Raw genomic sequence first — 23,727 nt, forward strand, 5'->3', positions numbered from 1 at the left:
AGCCTGGGGATGGAAGGAACCCAGAAGAGACAGGACTGGAGCAAGCTCCTGTGCCATTAACCAGGATAGGAATCAGACCTCCTGAGAGAAACCCTGGGAGAGGTGTCTCATTACAGAGAACTCAGGAAAAGGGGTTGGGGCAAAGGCTACAGGAAAGATTAATGGTGGGAAGGAGCCCAGTGTGGCAGTGGCAAGGTCTCCTACAGAACTGGCCTTGGCTGCTTGTCCTAGAGTCCTTGGACAAGTACCCAGTGCAGAGGGAGGGCTTGGGTTCCTCTATTAGCCACTGAACAGTTGGTATGAAGCCCCATAACATAAGTGGATAAGGACCATTCATAACCTTGATAGAAGAGTGTAATGATCACTGGGCCAAGTCAGGGACTGGAGACCCCATAGATGGTCTTGAAATTGTGTTGGATTTTCTGTTACTCCAGAAGGAGTGGGACTAAAATGTGATGTGACCAAAGGGCTGAGTCATGAAGAGGTGGACCACAACAGGAACTAAAGCAATCAAGTGCAAGGAGCACTGGAAGAGGAGAGCCTGGTACACCATGCCCAGGTGCGAGGGGGTGCACCAGCCGTGAGTCCTCTCTTCTACAGTTCTGTGAAATAACAAAATGTATTTTGCAGGCTATTTCATGCAAGAACATTTTCATTATTATTCAATAATATATTTCAGCTCAGTTTTATTGTATAAATTTATTTGTTTCAAAATTAACATTGATAGCATTTCGGTAAATACTCAACAAAAAACCTACAAAATCTCCACCCTTTCATTATTTCTCTTCTCACGCTCTCTCATCCAATGCTATATACATTAATAAGGATGATGCTACAACTAATTTTGGTTGGAATTTCTATCCCAAATGATCTATATCAGTTATCATTCAAAATTACTCAGAGAAGATGAGCTGTTGATGTAGTTGTGCTGATCCCAGAATATCTTCAGAAGAGCTCTGTGTAATCTGAAAGCTTGTGCCTTTCACCACCAGAAGTTAGTCCAATAAAAGTTATCACCTCATCTACCTTGTCTCCTAAGAGAGTAGAATACAATGAACATTTATTTTCCTTATCAGTCTATCTCTGCCTTGATGGACTCAAATGTCATTATCCGTTTAAAAATGATGAATTTCAGAGATCAGGTGAATTAAAAATGATACAGAAAAAACAACTGCCTTAAATATGTAAAAATGTGTCAATGCCAAGATTAATGATTTAGTGCTCAAGGCTTCTGTTATGTGTCTAGAAAGAATCTCAAAGAAAAACAGTAAGACTTTAAGTACATATCCTACTTTTGATCCACATGCAGGATGAGGGCAATATATGGCTGTAAAGGTTTACTTCTGATAACACTGGATTAGGGTTGACCAGGATCCAGATAATTAAACCAGATGAATAATTCAAGTGAAACAATATGCTCAGGCTATCAAGCTATATGTTAGTGACGATTACTATGCTTGAATTTGAGTTACATTTCATATTAAGGGTACTATCATTACATTGAAGCTACATTGTAATTGTTTTGCAATTACATTGTAGTTATGCTTTTATATCTGCAATTCATATAACTGGAACTTTTGTTGACACCCATACTCATGGTGAGCAGCACTAGGTTTGCTTTTGCTGGGTGGTTTAAATGTTTCTAAAATGCCCAAGTCCCATTATTCAGCATGAATAAAGCTATCATTATCTGAGCCATAGTTTTGCTCAATTTCTCTGATAATCAAGACTTGATCTCTGTAATTTATGAGCTGTATAATGCAAATGGCATGTCTTTAGGTAAAGCCCTACATATTGAGTTAATATGTCACTTAGTATCCATCAGCAAGCTGCATATGGATTGTTTTGTATGTTTTCCCCCATCTAAAAACAAATTAAGAAAGTAGAATGGTAATGCTCCATTAATATTGCACAGTTATGCACCCAAAAATCCAATAATGTGAAAGCTAAATTTGAAAGTGCAACTTTAACTCTCTCCCCATTGCCTTTAGGCAGTCTGTAAGTCTTTAGCTGCATAATTACAGGTCATCTTAGATGCAAAACTGTAGAAAATCTATGCTAATATTTTGTATGTGACTTCTCTTTTTAAGGATCTTGTTAATGTACACTAAGGCTGGTCTACACTACGGGGTTAGGTCAAATTTAGCCATGTTAGGTCGATTTAAAAATGACTGCGTCCACTCAACCAACCCCATTGCGTCAACCTAAAGGGCTCTTAAAATCGACTTCTGTACTCCTCCCTGATGAGGGGAGTGGCACTAAAATCGACTTTGCTTGGTCAAATTTGGGGTAGTGTAGATGCAAATTGAAGGTATTGGCCTCCGGGAGCTATCCCAGAGTGCTCCATTGTGACTGCTCTGGACAGCACTTTGAACTCTGATGCACTAGCCAGGTACACAAGAAAATCCGTTCTCCCTGGCAGCCAGGACCTTTTCATCACCCTGGAGCCAATACCCTCCCAAGATGGGATCCCCAACCCTGAAGCCGGAGAAGGCACCTCTGGTGAGTGCACATTTGTAACTTCAGTACAGGGTTTAAAAGCAATAGTGTTTAATGTTTGATTTGCCCTGAAGAACTGGGATGCATTCGCAGCCAGTACAGCTACTGGAAAGGTCTGTTCATATGTCTGGGGATGGAGTGGGAATCCTCCAGAGACATCTCCATGAAGCTCTCCTGGAGGTATTCTGAAAGCCTTTGCAGAAGGTTTCTGGGGAGGGCTGCCTTATTTCGTCTTGCATGGTAGGACACTTTACCATGCCAAGCCAGTATTCTGGAATCATTGCAGCACAAAGCATGGCAGCAAATGGTCCTGGGTTTTGGTCGCATTCAAGCAACATTCAGTCTATATCTTTGTGTGTTACCCTCAGGAGAGTGATATAATTCATGGTCACCTGGTTGAAATAGGGGAATTTTTGTAAGGGAACAGTAAAAGGACCCCGTTCATGCTGGCTGTTTGCGCTTGGCTAAAAGGGATCATCCCAGAGAATATCCACGCGGTGGCGGGGGAGAGGTGAAGGGATGATTCCGGAGAATAGCCACATGGTGAGGGGAGGGGAGAAGGTATCATCTCAGAGAATAGCCACACAGTGGGGTGGGAGTAGGTGTGTGCTGCACATCCACGCAAAAAACGCAGCCCCTCCTTTTGAATGTGAAACCCAACCCTTTGCTTGCTCTGGGAAAGAAGGGCGCTGAAGTTTGATAACATTCCCACATGTTATGAAGGTGCAAGAAGCCAATCCCACATAACAAAAGGCGTACCATGGCTTCCTGGAAACTGAATTCTGTTGCCCAGCCGTGTGTGATGTGTCACCATACCGGCAGGCGTTCAATATAAAAGTCAAAATGTGACCTTGTACCTAAAGCACGTGTGCTGTCTGCTGTGAATTGCTTGATTCACTGTGAGTCTCCCTTTTGTTCTCAGAAATGTATCATCTTAAATTTTACTCTCCCTTTTTATCTCTCCCCAGGTGCAAATGTTTCTACACTCCCCCTATCATCTCCGTCCCTGAGGTTATCGCAGATTAGAAGGCGAAAAAAACGCACTCTCAGTTATATGTTTTCCGAGCTCATGCAATCTTCCCACACTGATAGGGCACAGCTTAATGCATGGAGGCATTCAGTGGCAGAGACCAGGAAATACTTAAGTGAGCGTGAAGAGCAGAGGCAGGATGTGATGCTGAGGCTAATGGGGGAGCAAATGGACATAATGGAGTGTCTGTTGGGGGAGCAAATGGACGTGATGAAGTGTCTGTTGGAGCTGCAGGAAAGCCAACAAGAGCACAGGCCCCACTGTATAACTGCATGCCCTCATCCCCAAGTTCCATATCCGCCTCACCCAGATGCCCAAGAATGTGGGAGAGGCTCCGGGCACCCAGCCTCTCCACTCCAGAGGATGGCCCAAGCAACAGAAGGCTGTCATTCAAACAGTTTGATTTTTAGTGTGGCTACAATAAACAATGTGGTCTTGTCCCTCCCTCCTCTCCCACCTCTCCCAGGCTTCCTTGTCCGATATCTCTTTTTTAAAAAAAATTAATAAAGAAAGAATGCATGTTTCAAAACAATAGTTACTTTATTTTGAAGGGGGGAGGGTGGTTGGCTTACAGGAAATTAAAATCAACAAAGGGAGTGAGTTTTCATCCAGGAGAAACACATTCAACTGTCACACACAAGCCTGGCCAGTCATGAAGCTGGTTTTCAAAGCCTCTCTGATGCGCAGCACGCCTTGCTGTGCTCTTCTAATCCCCCTGGTGTCTGGCTGCTCAAAAGTGGACACCAGGCGATTTGCCTCAACCTCCCACCCCACCATAAATGTCTCTCCCTTACTCTCACAGATATTATGGATCACACAGCAAGCAGCAATAACAATGGGAATGTTCGTTGCACTGAGGTCTGACCTACTCGGCAAACAGCTCCAGTGAGCTTTTAAATGTCCAAAGGCACATTCTACCACCATTCTGCACTTGCTCAGCCTATAGTTGAACTGCTCTTTACAACTGTCCAGACTGCCTGTGTATGGCTTCATGAGCCATGGGATCAAGGGGTAGGCTGGGTCCCCAAGGATAACTATAGGCATTTCAACATCCCCAACAGTAATTTTCTGGTCTGGGAAGTAAGTCCCTTCTTGCAGCTGCTCAAACAGCCTGGAGTTCCTAATTATGCAATTGTCATGCACCTTTCCTAGCCATCCCATGCTGATGTTGGTGAAACGTCCCTTGTGATCCACCAGTGCTTGCAGCACCCTTGAGAAGTACCCCTTGTGGTTTATGTACTGGTTGGCAAGGTGGTCCAGTGCCAAGATGGGGATATGCGTTCCGTCTATTGCCCCACCACAGTTAGGGGACCCCATTGCAGCAGCACCATCCAGTTTGACCTGCACATTTCGCAGAGTCATGACCCTTGATAACAGAACGTCAATGATTGCATTGGCTACTTGGATCACAGCAACCCCCACAGTAGACCTGCTCACTCCAAATTGACTCCCAACTGACTGGTAGCAGTCAGACATTGCAAGCTTCCTTAGGGCTATCTCCACTCGCTTCTCAACTGTCAGGGCAGCTCTCATCTTGGTATTCCTGTGCTTCAGGGTGGGGGAAAGAAACTCACAGAGTTCCAGGAAAGTGGCCTTACGCATGCGAAAGTTTCGCAGCCACTGGGAATCATCCCATACTCACAACACTATGCGGTCCCACCAGTCTGTGCTTGTTTGCTAGGCCCAGAATTGGCATTCCACTGAATCAACCAGCCCCACTGCCACCATGATGTCCCAATTGCCACAGCCCATGCTTTCAGGAACATCTGTGTCCATGTCCTCATCAAAATCCTCTTCATGCTGGCGTCTCTTAGCCCAGTTCTGCATATATTCCAGGATAATGCACGAGTTGTTTACAGTGCTCACAACAGCAGTGGTGATGGTGAGCTGAGTGGGTTCCATGCTTGCTTTGATATGGCATCTGCATGGGTAACCCAGGAAAAAAGGTGCGGAATGAATGTCTGCTGTTGCTTTCACGGAGGGAGGGGCTACTGATGACATGTACCCAAAACCACCCGTGACAATGTTTTTGCCCCATCAGGCATTGGGAGCTTAAACCAGAATTCCAATGGGCAGCGGAGACTGTGGGAATTGTGGGATAGCTACCCACAGTGCACTGCTGTGTAAGTCGATGCTAGCCACGGTAGTGTGGATGCACTTCGCCAACTTAATGCACTTAGTGTGGACATACGCATTCGACTGTATAAAATCAATTTCTAAAAATCGACTTCTATAAAATCGACCTAATTTCATAGTGTAAACATACCCTAAGGGACATAGCTGATGCACTGAACCCGCTTTTACAATAAATTGCACAGATCAAGTCTTAGGCTATGTCTACACTACAAAGTTAAGTTGACTTTTTGAAATGAGGCTCTCACAGCTGGGTGTGTGTCCACCTGTGATTGTGAAATATGTCCCTAAAGGTGGAGTGCATTGGGTACTGTGATGGCCCGGGAACATGTCAGTTTTTCATTGATAGCTTCTCTCCATGCTCTCTACTCGCTGTCAGCAGCATCAGATGGTTGCAGCACCTCCCTGAGCATGTCTTCCTTACTCCTCTGGGTTTGTCTCCTTATCAGATGGAGCCACTCAGCCGGTGTACGGGAAGAGACCCTCAAGGCCAAATCTGCATAATGTAAAGAAACAATAGACAGCGGTCCTTGATTCATGCAAGTTACAGACACCACTTTCTCACTTTCCCTTGGCAAGCACGCAGCATGGTGAGAGCCCTAACCATGGTGAGTTCAGCCTGGGGGTTGGGGGGAATGGACAAGATGGGACAAAGGGTTGGGAAGTTCAGAGGGAGATCACTACAAGCATCTAGGGACGCTATTCTGAATGCTGGCACCATTTTCCAGAGGCGGGGGGAGGGGATAGAAGCTGATACCTTGCTTCTGAGGGTAACCATGAATGCAAGGGTGTAGCTCCTGCATGCATGTGGCAGCAGACCAGGTCCACATGCTCCTCGTCTGTGTGCTGCTTTAGTGCCTGCAGAAGTAATTGCCAATTGACGCAGCAAAGTTTCCTACCATGGGGGAAGAAACAAGGCAGCTCTCCCAAGGAACCTTTGACAGAGGATTGCAGAGTACCTGCTGGAAAGTTTCCTAGCGACCTCTAAGGAGAATTCCTGGGATATCCCACTGTGCACTGACAAACTTTTCCACAGGGCCCCCCCTGTCTAACTGCACACGGGAACAAGAAGCAGATGCAAACAGTCCTGGCATTGATTATTTCTATCCCTCTTCCCTGGGGGGACAAATAAAAAGCTCTACCTCATGTCTCCCTGCAGTATCAAATCATCTCCCTGAAGTATCAAATCACAAAGAGTACTTACTGGAGCTTCCCTCCCCTGCATCAGGTGCGCCTCAGCTAGAGTGCTGGGACTGGCTAGACCCCTCCGGTGTTGAAAAGCAGTCCTGGCTCGCCACACCAAAGGTTGAATCTGTCACCTGTCCCCCATCCTCCTCCAACTCCACTTCCTTGTCCACCACTTTGTCCTTCAGGTTGACTCTTCTGGACCCTGTATCCACAGGGCTCTTGGCAGTGGAGGTGGGGTCGCTGCCTAGGAAGGCATGCCGCTCCTTGGAGAAGTGGCATGTCTTTGGCAATGCACCAGACTGATGATTGGCCTCACTTGCCTTCTGGTATGCCTGTCTCAGCTCCTTGATCTTAGCTCAGCATTGCTGCATGCCCCTTTTGTGCCCCTTCTCCTTCATGCCACGAGCAATCTGCTCAGACATAGCAAAGTTCCTATGGCTGGTGCAAAGCGGTGACTGCACACCCTCTTCTCCCCATAGACCCAACAGATCCAGCAACTCCGGTATACTCCAGGTGGGAGCACATTTGCTTCAGGGAGCCGCCATGATCAGCTGGGCAGATGCTATGTGAGTTCTCCATGCTGAGCAAACACAAAGAGGAATTTCAAAAATTTCCCAGTGCTTTAAAGGGGAAGGGGTACATGCCTGTGTACCTCACTGAGGGCAGCAGAGATCAAAATGGTCACCACAGCAGTCATAATGGGCATTGTAGGACACACCTAGAGACAACTTAGTGTGCCGTAAGCAACACAGTGTCTACATAGATACTGCGTCACTCTAACTTCATTGCAAAAAGTTCTATGTGTCTCATCCAGGTGGTTTTATTATGTTGGAGTAGCTGGTGAGTTGAATTGGTGGGAGGAGCATTGCGGTGTGTTTGCCTCCATTGTTTTGTTGATGAAAGCTGACTTTTGTTGACAAAACTGTGTAATTTAGACATGGCCTTAGTTATCATGTGGATTTGCAGTAGCCCAATCTGAAGACAAAGAATGCACGGGTTACTTTACATTCTTGTCCAGGAGGAAGGGAAAATGTCCCTAGGAAGCTAAAGGTGAAAGATGGCATTTTTTTTCACTATCAGGTGCTAGCTGACTTTCTATGCATAGTAATGAGTAGAGCATGACTCTGAGGCTTCACCAGCGTCAGAGCCAATATGGCAAGTCTTGTGACCAAAGAATGCGAGAGCACTGTTCAAACTTGAACAACTAGATTACAGGACTGAATTCCAAACCGATCAGTCAGATTAGCATTTATATGCCCAAATACCCATTTTACGCCCTTAAATGTGAAATTGAATGCTTGCCTCAAGCCAACCTCCATTGAAATCACTGGCAGAATTTTCAGGTAGTATTGTAATGATCAGTGTATTCAGTACCTCCACCAACAGATGGTGCAGTTGCTCAGGCAAGATACTGACACTGATATACAGCTTTGGTTCTCATGGAAACTTCCTGGCACTGAGGCTTGCAAGAAGTAAATCAGCACATTTTAATTAGCTTTTGCGGCTAAGTTTAATTGTTTTTAAAATGCTTGCAATGCTTTTGCAATTTAAATGACTCCAATTTCAAATATTTCATTGAAACATTTTAGAATTATTTCACTTCCTGGGGAAAAAAAAAAGTCTGATTCATTTTTATTTTTCAATCTTCAACCAGTGTGGTCTCTCATTAACAGAGTTTTTGCATGTGTGGGTTTTTATAGATTTGGCAATGTGATGTGTGTTTTGCTTAATGTATTATTATTTATATTTTTAGACAGTTTCTTTGGAAGAAATTTCACTGTTTTGTTTTATTGTTTCAGTCTCTTTGCTGAAGTGATCTGAGGTGTTTTTGGTTGTGTTTTGTGAGGGGTAAGTTACGTTTGAAGGTTACTTCAGACAGATGGATGTGCTGTGAAGAGTTTCATGCCAAAATACCATGTGCTTTGGTCAGAAGAGGACATCACATTTTTCCAGCTATTGACCTCTTGAGGAAGCAGGGCACCATGTAGTCTGACGAACTAATGGGGCTACTTTAATGTTTAGAATTTACAATAAACAGTGCCCCAGTTCTCAAGGTTTTTGCAAAAAACTATTATTCTTGTCTCTCAGTAATAAACAAAAGCTATTCCCTCGGCTTTGAGAAGAAAAACAAAGGCAATCCTTCTTCCTTCAGGGTACTGGAAACACTCTATTTCCTTGCTTTTGGGGGAGTTCAACCAATGCTGGCCCTGTGCTTCAGGGAGTAAAAGCAAAGATGTCTCTCTTCTTTAAGGGAAATTAAATAAAGTAGTATATCACATTCCTTTCTTTCACAAAAGGTAAATGAAGTGAATCTCTGGCCTCACCAGGATCAAAGCATATGTTCTCCCTTTTTGGCAGGGAGCCCTTACAGTCTAATCCCAGGAGAGATGGCCACCTTAAGAGGAAAAGCTATGCTTGTCCCATATAGAACAAAAACCAGCACCAAGCCAGCCCCAACTTCAAATCTGCTCTTAATACAAGTGCCAGCTTGTAAATAGTAACACCATGCATCTGTGGGTCGCAACTGACAATACAAAATTCAGGACAAACTGCTGAGAAATAGGGCAGACAAACCCCAAAACTGGTGGTTATTCTTCCATAAGATATATCAAACCAGCAACAAAAGTAAACTTCTGTTTCACCACACTGGCTAACAAGAAGTCAGAAAAACAGTCTCCTTAGGCATTCCAGACCTTGTAACACCACCAGAAACACTAGACTTAATGATGAGTGGTTATAAAAATAATTTCATTAAACAAAAGAGTTCTTCTGATCCCAAAGGACCAGCCACACACCTAGGTCAATTTATAACTCAGATATTACCCAATAAACATTGTTGTCAATATTTTAGTATCTAAAATCTAAGGGTTTATTTATAAAAAGAAAGAAAGGTGAGAGTTAAAATTGCAAAGTTCTTGGTTCAGGCTTGTAGCAGTGAAGGAATAAACTGCAGGCTTGTTAAGTCTCTGCTAGTTTCCAAATCATTCGAAGATCCTCAGTCCCTTGGTTAGAATGCTCCCATTAATACAAGTTCAAGGTCCAGAGTTTTGAGTAGAAAAGACGCAAAGCGGACCTGTTTCCAGGGCCTTATATAGCTTCTGCCAAGTGAAGGGAAATCTATTGTTCTCACTGTGGAAAACTGCAGGTAACAAGATGGTGTTTGGAGTCACATTTCCATGCATGATTTCGCTTACTCATAGCAGAGGCCATCAGAGAAAAGTCCATGGCCCATTGTGAGTTAAGGGTTCCTCGATGAGCCATTTAACTTGAATAGTCCCTTCAAGATGTGCAGGCTAAATACCTTGTGGGCATTACCACAGGAACAAACATATTTGAAATACAGGTATAGAGCCAATACTCATAACTTCAAATACAAAAATGATAGATGCATACAAATAGCATAATCAATCATAACTTTTCCACAGACACCTTACTTGACTTGTACAAGATTTGTTGCAATTATATAACAGTGGTAGCAACAATGATCTACATGACCATATTTTATCAGATAGCGTCATACATACCATCTTGCTTTCCTCCAGCTCCTTCTTTTGCTCCATGGAGAGATGTCTGCTTTCATGAAGAACCTTTCACAGTAATCAAGGTTCCACTTTCTTGCCATCCGAAGAAATGCCCAGAAATAACAAATGGTCTTACTCGGTCAACACCAGCATGAAAGGCAATCTGTAGGTCATTATCCACTATTACCTACTCTTCTCTATCCCCACTCAACTAGCCCCTGATCCAAAAGAGTATTTAAACACACACCTATCTTGCACTGAAGTCAAGGGAACATAAGCGCAAGCTTAAAGTTAACAACATGCTTAATTACTTTAGTGCATTGGGTTCCTGCTGCTTGCTGTATCCCCTTTCTCATCAGTGCTATCAACAAGGGGCTTTATCTGGCTTACATCCTCTGGAGGGTGATCTCACCTCATTGAAAAATAGTATATATTTCTAGACTCAGCTTCCTCAGTGGCAACAAAGATTCTTCCAAGGTGAGCATTCCCACTCCTCACTGTGTGCACACAGCCGGCTAGCCAGTCCATCCCTGGCCTGGAAGTGTTTTCTGGCTAGAACAGCCCTGCTGCCTCTCCTGGTTGTGATGCTGAGAGTAATGTGCAATTTCTCCATCACCTTATTGCTGCTGCACCTATTTTCAATTTTCCTCCTGCACCTCTCCAGCAACCTCACTCCTGCCCTTCTCTTACCCTTCGCACCCATAGCATGCAGCAGAAGCCATTCTAGTGTGAATATTCCTGCAACTATTTACATGCAAAGATTTTTCTGTGTATGTGTGCGCGTGTGCACACACTTTTTTTGTACAAAATTTTGCAAAATATCTGAATACTTACAAGTGGTGAGGAAACAAGGACCTGTGAAAACCAGCAAAGTGTATTTGTCTTTTCTATAAAAGTATGTATTTGAATTAGCAATGGCATTTATAGGCGATAAGGAATAGATACACTTAAAGCTGCTGAAGACAAGAAAAAATGCACAGCCTCCTAACATGCACACAGTTCACTGCAGGCAGTTCCAATTCTGATATCCTGAAAGAAACTGCAAAACGCAGTGAGAGACACGTTCAGGTCATGACTTCAGATCTCTCCTGTTCCTGTCTATGGGCCTTGAGATAACCTGAAATATCCTTGAAATCATTCCAGAAGTACACCGAAGACAATAGAAAAGAAACATACACGTAGCATATTGGAAACCAACTCACAAAGAGACTTGCTTTCCTCTTTAATATTTGTCCCTTACCGTGTAACCTGGTATAGCTTCTATAACAAAAACAATTTGAATACATTTTCTTCTTATCTATTAGGTATAAAGCAACCTGGGGGGACAAAACAGAAAATATCAAGTTAAAATATGCAGACCTCTGGGTTTACTGTGTAACTGGCAAGCAAAAATAAGAAGGAAAAGTAAATGAAGTTTCAGATTGTGACTCAAAAACACATAGTTGACTTAGTGATATATGAATATTTCAAAAAGACAGAAAACATACTGAGAATTTTCCCTGTTCACTTACAAAGAGATTGTAGCACAGTGGCATATCTTTCCCATTACTTCAGCAGTGCAATATCAGCACTATTGACTTTTTATTTTCTCTGAAAAATGGGTAATGATGTCAAGCACATCTACCAAAGGGAGTGTGAAATCTGCATTGAACATTTGATGCATAGAAATTTAAAGTAGAACAAAGGTTAAAAAGTCATGAACTGGGTCAAAGCAGACCTGTTTGTGTTCACTGAACTAATTACAAGTGGGGGTTCAGATTCAAAGAACTGAGATGTTACAATGTCGTATCATCATGATATAGCTACAGAAGAGTCCATTGCCCAGGACTTCAGTTCCTCAGCTTAGATGCCAAAAGGGCATGAATTTTTTAGGTGCTAACAGGGAATGTCTTGCAGGCTGACTGTTCTCTCTAATTTTTCTCTGGTCACACTGCAGGCACACAGCTGGATGACCATGGCAGTGAGGAAAGTAAATGTTCTCACCTTAAGAAGGCATCTTCTGCAACCACCTTGGAAGCTGGTTCTCATTTCCAGCCTGTGCTGAAGTTCCAGCTTCCTACAATATGGGTTCATTGCAACATTTCATTCCTTTGAATTTGAGAAGGTAATGACCATCTGCAAGGAATCTTGGAACATGGGGGATCCATGTGGCTGACTTTATTTTATCAGCCATGCTTAATATATAGGCTGTACTGGTTTAGCATCATGACCAAAGAAGGACTTAAGCTACAAAGTTGAGATCTGAATATGGAGTTTAGCTTTCCAAGTAGTCAGGGTATACTTGGATCTTGGGGAGTAGGGGTGTTAATTGAGGCTCATCTCTGTAGGTAACAATTAGTTTATGATATTACCTATGGTTCAGGGTTCTCTGAACTTTAATTTAAATCTCAAAACTACTTTTGGTTCTCTTTCCCTTAAAGAAATAGCTTTAATTTTTTTTAAATGCATGGCCATTGGTATCACATTACAATAACATATTTTTAAAAGCTCATTCCTTTATAACTTTGTTATGAAAATGATTACTAAAACCACAATATGAAAAGATTTTGGGGTGAGTAGGGGAGCAGAAAAAGGGTATAAAAGAAGTTTTGCTCAGCTGTATGCTATCCTGGTTATAGTGAGCTTGAGAGTTGTCATTTGGCAGAGAGCTTCCTTCCATAGCAGAGCCTTCTGTCACAGATATGTCAGTCCACGTTGCATCTTGCAGCTCCAGTGAAGCAACAATCCAATAAACAATTTTAGGGAATTGAAATGAGAAATTTCAGATTCTGTGCTCAAGATAGGTCTGCCTAGGGTATTTATTAAATTGAACCTTATTTTTCCACTGCTTTTCATTGTATATTTTTAATGCAGTCCTGTTTATCATCAGTACTGTAATATGTGTGGTGTGTGACGTGCATGCTTCTCTGACTTTAAACTGACTTCAACTATTCCGTTTTATTTTTCCTTCACATGTGTTTCTGAAATGCACAGTTGTGTGGGCTCAGAGAAAATAAGGCCTTGATCCTGCATACTCTTATGTGTGGACTTAGATGTACTCACGCGAGTAAAAGTAAGTATATGTGCAAGTGTTTGTAGGATTAGGGCTTAAATGTATTTTGTTTGGCAAAGCATGAGTTACAACATACCTCCTCATTATCTGGAATGTAGGTCAATGACGTGGTTTATTTCTGTACTTTATGTGTATCTCGTGATTTAAATGTGGATCTAATGTGTTTTATATACGTTCTCCAAAATAATTAAGATTGGGACTCTCATGCATAAAACAGATGTAAAACACATCATGTCATATCATCTGCACAGACTTTACATGTGATTTAAATTTTAAACACACTTGAATAAGTCTCCGAGGCATGAATACTTGACTTGATCTATGTATTATTATTACACACAAAAAATGTGAAATTATCCCTTATTTTTTCTGCTTACAAATTAGTTGTGAGGATACCATGATTTCTGCAAATGTATTAATTACTGTTAATGATCTGCAGGATATTTTGAATAAGAAATTTTCAGCCTTTCAGTTCATGAACTGCTCATTTTGATTATTTGCTATTCATTATTTTATGCAGTATAATTGGTGACTGAAGAGATACGGTATTGCTTCTACTTCCTAGATAATAGAAACTTTTCAAACAGGTGATAATGCACAGAGAATAATGCACATGAATAATAAATAGCTAATACATTTATTAGCACATTAATACCCTTGTTTGCTTGCATATACAAGTATGCATATTAATAGGGCCCTACCAAATTCACAACCATGAAAAACATGTTACGGACTGTGAAATCTGGTCTCCCCCTGTGAAATCTGTTTCACAGGGGGAGACCAGCATTTTTCAAATTGGGGGTCCTGACCCAAAAGGGAGTTGCAGAGGGGGGTCACAAGGTTATTTTAGGAGGCTAGAGGGTGGCAGCTGTTGGCTGGGCACCCAGCTCTGAAGGCAACACCCCACCAGCAGCAGCACAGAAGTAATGGTAGCAGTATCACAACCCCCCCTACAATAACCTTGCGAACCCCCACAACTCCTTTTTGGGTCAGGATCCCTAAAATTACAACACTGTGAAATTTCAGAATTAAATAGCTGAAATCATGAAATTTATGATTTTTAAACTACTATGACTGTGAAACTGACCAAAATGGACCATGAATTTGGTAGGACCCTACCTATTACCAACCATTCCCCTAACAGTCATGAATACAAAGATTATTATTATTTAGCTGTATTAAAGTACAGCTAGAGGCCCCATTTATGCCAGGTTGTACAAACTGTGGTCAGGGCACTATACAAACATAATGAAAAAAAAAAGTCCTCATCCCCAAAAGCTCACAATCTAAGTGTGAGGTGAGCGACAGTAGTTGGATAAAACAAACAGATGAGGGGTACAATGAGGGGTACTATTATACACAGTGCTCACTGCACAACTACATGGATGTTTATAGTGATCAAGTAATAAGTTGGTCCTGAACATAGAAGAATTGTACATCAGGTCAGAATATGAAGGATTGTTTGCAAACATGTCTTTGTAGTATTTGAGCCACTGTAATATACTTACATGTGGCCATCTCCTGCCTTGGCAGCTGTAGCGAGGGGAGATACAGATGCTTCCTTCTGCTACAGAATTGTTTCCAGCCAGGTTAGATGTTATCATGGTGGGCTCTGATAAGGGAGTAATGTATCTCAGTAGGGGGTCTGGGGTTCTTCCTCAGGGTCAAAGTGTACCCCAGATGTACTCAAGAATCACTGATCAGACCTGATAGCTATCCACACAGCTACAAAAAGTATTTTCTCCCTCTATGCTAACAGTGTCCTTATGATCAAATCTCAGGGCCTCTAGTCCGTCCTCCTCCTCCTTGTCCTCTCTGCTGCTTGTGAAAGAATTCCTTCTACTATCATTTACAACACACTGTACTTCCTTGGTTTCGTGATTCCGTCTTCTCTTGGTTCTCTTCTCCCTTCAATGACTGTTTCTTTAGCATCTCAAAGAGCAATTACAGCAGGGCTGGCTTGGTGGTCATACTACCATCCTATATTACACTCATTCTCTGTAACCTCCCTGGTAGAGTTGGAGGGTGCAAGAGCAGAGTTAACGTTCTATTAACTATACACTTTTGGGATTGCTTAAGAGGAACAGCATAAAAGCTCATTGACATTTTTTCATCTAAACACTTATTCCAATGAAAAAAAATGGCTTTTAAACCAAAATAAGTTTTCTGTGGAAAAAATGTTGCAGGAAATTAAAAACAAACAAACAAAAAAACCCTAGATTTCTTAGATATTTTCTAGGAAAATAATGGCATTTTAACCATCTCTAAATAAAAGGTTGAGCTGAGCAACTGTTCTCCTGGCTCCCTTCCCCTCTACCATGGGTACACAAAATGATTTTGCAGAGGAACTCGTCTCTGTTACACAAAGTATAGGAACTTCCCATTTAGCTGATTTCCGTGCCCCCCCCCCCGCCGCCGCCATATGTCCGGAAACCTTTCAGTGCAATTACCATATTGTCTTCAACTATCACTGTATCGCAAAGTTGATCATAAGACATATTTTTTCTGTCTGTTTCTTATGAAACTGAATTCTGGGCCTCGTATGATGTCTGCAATCATGTTGAAAAGTCATGCTATAGTCTTAAAACTTATTTGTCATAGCCTCACTGGACTGCATTCTGATCTAAGATTTCACTGGCTAAAATCACGAGTTAGTCCACTGAAACCAATATATTTTTATGAGACTGGAATTAGGCTCACTGTTGGCCTTTGGCCAAGTCAGTCCTGTCTAGTTAATAATATTAAAGTTGAGACACAGAACAACAGAAGCCAGAGCATTTAGTAAGTCTGAAGCTTTATCCTTATGACTAATGTCATGTGGGGACCACCCTGCCTGCAAAATCACTGTCTTTTTTTTAAAGAAAAACTAACATCCACCTGGAAAAAGTGCATGTAGCCACAGAGTACATGGAAAAATAAACCTATAAAATTACAGTGTGTGCTCCTTGGTAGCTCGTTGGCTTTGAAACTCATTCCCTACCTTGGTTCAAAGAAGACTGAATATGTAGACCTTCAGGCCATGCTACAAAGCCCATTTTTTGAGCAAGCCTTTAGCGATGGCTAAGATGACTGGAAGCAGGTTGCCTTTGAGTATTTGAAAAGAGGGAGATTTAGACTGATTTTTTAATGTTTTTTTCAACCTGGAAATTATATGTTTGGGGGAATGTGCTGCTGTTCTGAGTCTGTAACGAGCTGGTAGTGTACTTAAAACTGATGGCAAGATCAACTAGAGCCCAGGATAAGCCTTCTTTTACATGTGTCTATTGAAATCTGTATAAATAAAGTAAATACAAATAAATTCAATTGGTGGTGTAGAAATGCTAAAGCAGATCTACTTAAAGGAATATTTTGAAGATCTAATGCTGCTAAATACTAATTAGAGTTGGTCAGAATAAGTCCAGTGAGACAGTGCTTCATTGAAATGCACCAAATCAGCAAAATCAAAATGTTTTGCAGAGTGGAGTTGATTTCGCTGGTGCTCCAATGGAACCCAGAGAGGGAGTCTGATGGAACCCAGGTATTACTCCAGGAGAAACGTGGCAGGTTACATGTCTTGCTCCTCAGAAATCCACCTCATGTAGGGTCCCGGGGAGGCCAGGCTTCCAGTTTTCCTCAGTTCTGGGACTACCCCCACATGGACTGCCTTGGGGCTAGGACCCCGGGGCTTTCACATTCTTCTTTGCATGGAATTTTGAAAATGTTGGCTTTTAGTCCTAAGCAGTAGGAAAGCAAATTCTGAAACATCAAAATCCTCCACAAAATGAGATTATGTCTCATAATCAGTTGTAATATTAATGCAGATGCGTGTGCGGTACAGTACAGGCACTGTTTACAACTATAGTTAAAGAATAGATATTGTTTAAAGGTTCACATTTGTATCAGGAGTGCACTTCCCTAGTTTTGGCCAGTATACAATGTGATACTGGAGGAAGGTGATTTCAGTGAGCAGAGTTCACAGTAGTGTTCACTGGCAGTGTTAATTGGCTCTATAGTAGTGTTGATCTTGCTGATTTAAGGTCTGTCTTGTCAGGACATTTGTGTTTCATTTATTGAAGGAGACAGTAGACAGAAACTGCAATTTCAGTATTGTCTTGTGGATTGTTCCTTGTAAACAAAACTTCAGAAGGTAAATTGCAGATAATCCTCAGCCTTCTATATGCAAAAGCATTAGTCCCAGTATTGGGCTAATGAGATAGCATAGTCCAGTGACTCAAGCATATGAATGTGAATGATGAAATGAGTTCAATTCTCAGCACTGTCTCTGTCTCAATGGATCTGTTTCTGATCTCATTTACAACAATTTAAATGGGGAGCAACTCCATTAAAGCCAATAGATTTACACTGGTGTGAAAATAAAATTAAGGTTGTTATGTAGTCTTGGGGAGAGTCATATCAAACTCAGTTCTTTAGAAGTTGAGGGTTCACAGCACCTTGATGAATCAATGCATTGATTCCCCCTTGCCTCCATTTTTTTTTTCATTTTTTTAAAGCAATATGATGCTGACTTTTTAAAGTACTTTGAGATCAACAGATTGAAAATGCCATATAAATGCTAAGAGTTATTACATTATTATTGCTTTATCCATAAATTGTGCAAGACTAGCACTAGTTGGAAAATAGAATTTCTGTCCTGTGGGAAATTCTGGTATTTTGACATTTGTTTTCATCCCAGATAATGACAAAGTCAAAGTACTTAAATCCGGGGGAGAGCAAAATGTTTAAAATAATTTCAATTCCAAAATGATAAAATATTTCATTTCAATTATATGATTGAAGTGAAACTTTTGACATTTCAAAATACTGAAATATCAACTTGGACCAAAACATTTTGTTTGGAAATGTTGATTTGAAACAAAATATTTTGTTTTAAATTGACATTTCAATTTAAAGCAACAATTTGAAACAAAAGCTTGCAGTTTGAATCAACATTGTGAAACAAAAGAAAGCATTCCGGTTTGAAATGACCTTTCAGAAAAAAATAATTTAAAAAAAATGCTGACATTTACATTTACGCAAGGAAAGTAAGAACAATTTAAATGAAAACACCATTTCTGACAAACTTTTTAGCTTTTATTTTTTGGTCAGGTCTGTTCAAGATTAATCACCTGTAAAATATCATTTAAAAGTCTGATGCTGTGTGGGTGAAATTTTGAGCTGACTTACCTTGTTCAATAAGTTACATGGGGTCCAAATTAGCACAGAATGTGACACTGCTTTAGGAGCACAAAAATAAGGGGAAATTAGCTTTCCCCTTATTTTTGGATCTTTAACTTAGCTGTTTTTAAGTTAGAATTCTTTGTTTTTTACCATTGTTTACAAAATCTTAAAATAAAAAACAGACTCCATAACAGTCCTGGCTTTTATGGTATGAACTGCATAGCTGTACTCTGCAGAATAATTTTATTTTAAATAAAGTGCATTGTGGCAACAGCACTAGTAGGTGGCAAGTTTTAGAGTGTTCTAGAAATACCTTTCTGGATACTACCACATAAAAGGCTGTTACTGGGACACACTCTTACTTGAGATATGCTAGTTCATACTAATACTATCCCAGAAAAACATTTCCGACCTCAGATAGAAGTCAAATAGGACTCTGGGGGATGTGGCCAAGAGGATCCTTTCACTTTGAGAATTTTCATAAAGTATTAATTGTCTTCAGGCTTTCACCTAAATTTCACTTTATGTAAAGTTTTACAGACACATGCACGGGACCTGTTTCCTCCTCTCACATATCTGAGAAAATAGGGAGTAACTCAATGTATTTACAGCAGTGTAAAGCTGGTGTAAGTGACCTGGTTTGTGTGGCCTCATTTTAGAAGGAGAGCAAAGGAAGCTACTCTAAGTGACAGTAACATTGCCAGTAATGAAGACCAGTAGAATTAGCATGGGAATGGAAACTCCAGCTCACTGCCACACAATGCATTTGAACAGTGCCAAACATCATTGCCTTCAATGTAGCAAATTAAGTGTAAATACTGGGAAACTGCCTGTTAGAGAGTGTCTAATAAAAATGACTATCCTGCTTCAGATGCTAGTTTTTAAGAGGGAGGGAAGAGTCATGGTTGGTTTGATATAGAGTGCCTGTATTGAGATCACCATATATTTCCTCTAATGAGTTGGCATGGGGTGAAGCAGGGCTTCTGATGTTCTACCACTGACATATTATACCCATTCAATCAGTATGTCAAACCCTCTATTTGGCTTACCAGGGTATCCTGAAATGCTGGCTCCATGATCAAATAAACACAGCTACCCATCACAATGACAGATAGTCATTTGAACAATGGTAGCAGCTACGTTTTGTTGCAGCTTTAGGGGTAAGATGCAGTAATAATGGAAGTAAAAAATAAGCAAACTGTACCTTTGGGTTATGCGGTTTGCAAAAACAATTCCTTAAAGAAAACAAAGGTTCTTGCCACATGAATAATATTAAACATTTATAAAACGCATGAGACTTTCAGAGCACTGTGTGCACACAATCACTATTTTTCATGACATAGTTTGAGTATTATGAACCAAATTTTACAGACAATAAAACTATAGCAGTGAGTTTAAGCAACTTGCCCAAGTCCACACAATGAGTGAGTGTTTGAGGTGGAAATAGAACTCAGAAGTCCCTGACTGAAATTCTAGCACCATTAAAGTCAATAAGAGTTTGGCCTTTGACTTCAATGGAGCCAGGATTTTACCCCCTCTCCCTCCCTACACCCTAGTAGACCCCATAGCCTCTCAAGATTAGAAGGTTTATTGAAAATCTAAAAAGCAATGAATGGGGATGTAGAGTAAGATAAGTATATAAAGGGTTAAATTAGCTTGGATAAAGAATATATATGCTTTGATTGTGTAAAGAACTGATGCTTAGCAGTTGTGGGCAGGCCTTGAAAGATAGGGTGCCTAACTGGAAATACTGGACCCGGAGTGTGGCTGATAAGATAGGACAATCTTTGAAGAAAAAGCCCTAGTTATCAAAGGTGGTTCTAAACTGGTTTTACTAAAGAACCGAATTCAAGAAGCAGTGACTATTATCATGTAGGTTCCGATAGATAAGGTATAAAAGAGTAAACTTTTAAAGAGTTTGTAACTAGTACTTGTCTGTCCAGTTGGAGCCAATCGACATGGGTTTGAGCATCCTGGGGCTAGTCCTACTGTAAGTACCTGATCAGTGCTCATAACTGCAGTTACTGTATGGATGTGATGGTTGCTTAGGCATTTAAGGCACATTTGGAGCAGCTGTAGAAAACACCATACAACCTACTGGATTTAATAAAGGATTGTATGGTTAAAATGGTATTGTGATGGTATCCTATATTAGTAATAATAATTCCAACAGGCAGTGACAGCAATCAAAAGAGAGATTTAGTTTGGAACAAGAGGAGAGGAAGGTCGTGTCTGCAATGCTGAAGGTTGCAGGCTTCCACTCTTCCTCTTTGAGTCCAAGCAGAGAGTTAATCCAATAGGAAATGGGGATAATAATGGACACTAATATTTGTATTCATTTCAGAATTCTTGAGCCCAAATGCAGACATAATATGTTTTAGATATCAATCATCTCGCATCATTTACTGTTTCTTACCTAGTCAAATCCATGCAAGATATCTGAAGGCCCCAGTACACCTGCCCACTCCATAAAAACAGAGAGAGAACAAACTTTTATTGAGAGTGAGTCCCTGCATACAGCCTGGTATCTGTATCCCCACACAGTTTTGAAGCCCCAGACTTTCCTAAGGTAGAGGCCTTGTTGCTTTGTATTACAGCAGTACTTAGAGGTCCTAAGAGATTATGGCTCTGTTGTGTTGGGTGTTGCACAAATGCATAATAAGAAACTGTCCCTGCCATAGACAAGACAAAGGATGAGAGGGACCACAGGTACAGATAAGTGAAGTAACCTGCTCAAGATAAAACAGCAAGTGAGCAGCAATAAAATCCAAGTCTTCTGATTCTTAGTCCAATGCAGTATCCAAGGTCCAAGAGAAATGAAATACACAGTGAAGATGGCAAGAAGTATGTTATATTTTAAATTTTTTCTGGTTCCAGTAACCCAAAGTGTGGTTGGTCACACACTATCTCATTAAAAACTACAAAATATTTACCATCCTGCTGTAATTTTGGTTGGGCTTCCAAGTAAAAATTGCAGCAGAAAAATATATGCTACTTTGGCACAGCTATGAGTTTATATTTTCTGAATTCTATGCATTTTAACTGTGACTGGGTCTCCAAACTCATTTTCTGTTTGATGAAGGAATCTGTTAGCAAACAGCTGTGGTGCCATCAGTCTTTAAATGCAGCCCAGAACAGCTTTGTTAAGAGCATTCTGTTAATTTTTTTAAAATTTTATTTTAAACCTCTCACTGCTATATTTTGACTGTGAACTGCTGCTATGCTTGTTGTTCACAAGGACTACCTCAGGTTGAGCTAACAGTGAGGCCTTTGCTATATTAGCCCTGGAGCCTGTGTAAATGCTTCACTTTCTGAGATCTGCCTGTCAGAAGATAGGCTGGAAAGATAAAATTTATCTAAAAAATACTGCCTCTGAAAATATGTGGACTGCTCTTAATAATTGAAATCAGAGGTGAATATTAGCTGCTTTAAAAACAGAAACCAATGATATTGTGGGAATAGTTATATAACATCTAGAACAGTTTGGGACAGATCTTTTGCTTGTATGAATTGATTTTGATGGAGCTCCACCAGTTTTCCCTAGCTGAGGATCCTAGGCACTTACTCCACTTTCTGGAAGAAGTAAAGATTTGGTTGTGTGCTCAAAGAGCAGGCAGAAGTTTATTAAATTTGATTACTGTAGCATATCTATGGTTAGTATTCAAGGTATCTCAATGACAGTATTAAATCATGACTGTTCATCTTGACTTTTGTTGATTTTCATGCTTTGCATTTAGAGAGTCTTTTTGCACTAGCACTATGTCAAGACTTTAAAGGATGGCTTGCAATGGAAATGACATGTTGATTGGAATCAAGAGGCATATTGATCCAAACCATTAGAATTGGTGGAGGAACTTTTTATTTATGCCAGTGTCTGTGTATGGATGTGCCTACAGCTGATCTACTGAACTTAATAGACCAGAGTGAAGGTGCTTAAAATACCAACATTATCAACAGGAAAATTTTAGTGCTGAGTCTACAATCAGGAGTTCTAAGGTAGAAAGCTTCAACACTGTGGATTTATTAGAAGGAAATTCTTCAAACCCAGCCAGATATTATAATCTTAAGCATAGCATATACAGTCCCCTTTGTTGTATGGAAGAGGGGGGAAAGCATTTTCATATGCTCAGCACAATTTTGCAGTGGAGGGGAGCAATCATCAGCACTACCAATACCACTACGAGCAGTTGGCAATTCCTCTGCACCCACACCATTCAAGTTCATCTCCAAGGAAATATGGAATTGGGGTGCCAGGGTGGGGCATTAGTGATGTGTGTTGGAAGATAGGAGAGGGGCTGGGGAAGTGGCAGGACTACAGAGGAGCCAAACCTTCCCCTGAAGGGGGAAACACGGACAGTGACATGAAGAGGACACTGTGGTTCTGGAGCTGAGAGAGGAGCTGTAGGTGGGAGCAGCAACAGAGTGCTGATGTGCAGACCATGAAATGGGCATCAGCCTCAAGAAAATCCCCAGAGTGACCAGGAGTTGGCGCAAGACCAGAGGTGAGTGATGCACACCGTGACAACAAAGTCAGTTCGCTCTGACTATTTGGTACAACAAAGGATGGGGAAGGGTGGGGAAACAATTTATATGATGATGATCAAAATTTAAGTGCATCAAAGAGGCTCATTTAAAATGGATCAAAAATGTATCTCTGTCCTTGCTAGGTCTCTGTATAGATCGGGGTTGGTAAATGTTGAGCAAAAAGGTAGCAGGTGTCCATGAATTGTAGAGTTTATGATACAGTTGTATCCATTGTGTAACAAAATGATGTTAAGTATTTCTAATGGACTAGGCTGCAGCTTTGTAACATCTAGGGTGCCTTCCACTCAAATCTCTAGCTTTAAGAAAGCTTTCACCCATCCCTGGGAAGCTACTTCCTCTGGGTGGAATCCAGCCCTCTGCAGAGGACCATAACAAGGCCTATGAATCACTTAAATCCCACTCATCTTCAGAACAGGGTATGCTAGTCCTTTGCATAGATATGACTTTAATCATCTGTGATTGTCCACTCACCATGGAACTCCTTAGAATGGGTTTATCTTATAGGGAACTTTCCTAGCATGCTTTTCTGGTAGCAGGTCTTTAAAATTTTGCAAAGAGTCACCTCTGAAACCATAAGGTGGTCATTTTGCATCAGGCTGCTG

At 41.1% G+C, this 23,727-nt stretch overlaps 1 long non-coding RNA gene across 1 annotated transcript in view; it reads left to right on the forward strand.

Annotated features, from left to right (window-relative positions):
- Positions 1–571, forward strand: part of LOC120369796 — an 86,041-nt gene extending 85,470 nt beyond the window's left edge. The window contains exon 5 of the long non-coding RNA XR_005583438.1: positions 438–571. This is a non-coding gene — a long non-coding RNA (uncharacterized LOC120369796). The remainder of the gene's footprint in view (positions 1–437) is intronic.
- Positions 572–23,727: the final 23,156 nt, after the last annotated feature.

This window comes from Mauremys reevesii, linkage group 8 (genome assembly GCF_016161935.1).
Source record: "Mauremys reevesii isolate NIE-2019 linkage group 8, ASM1616193v1, whole genome shotgun sequence".
Taxonomy (NCBI): Eukaryota; Metazoa; Chordata; order Testudines; family Geoemydidae; genus Mauremys; species Mauremys reevesii.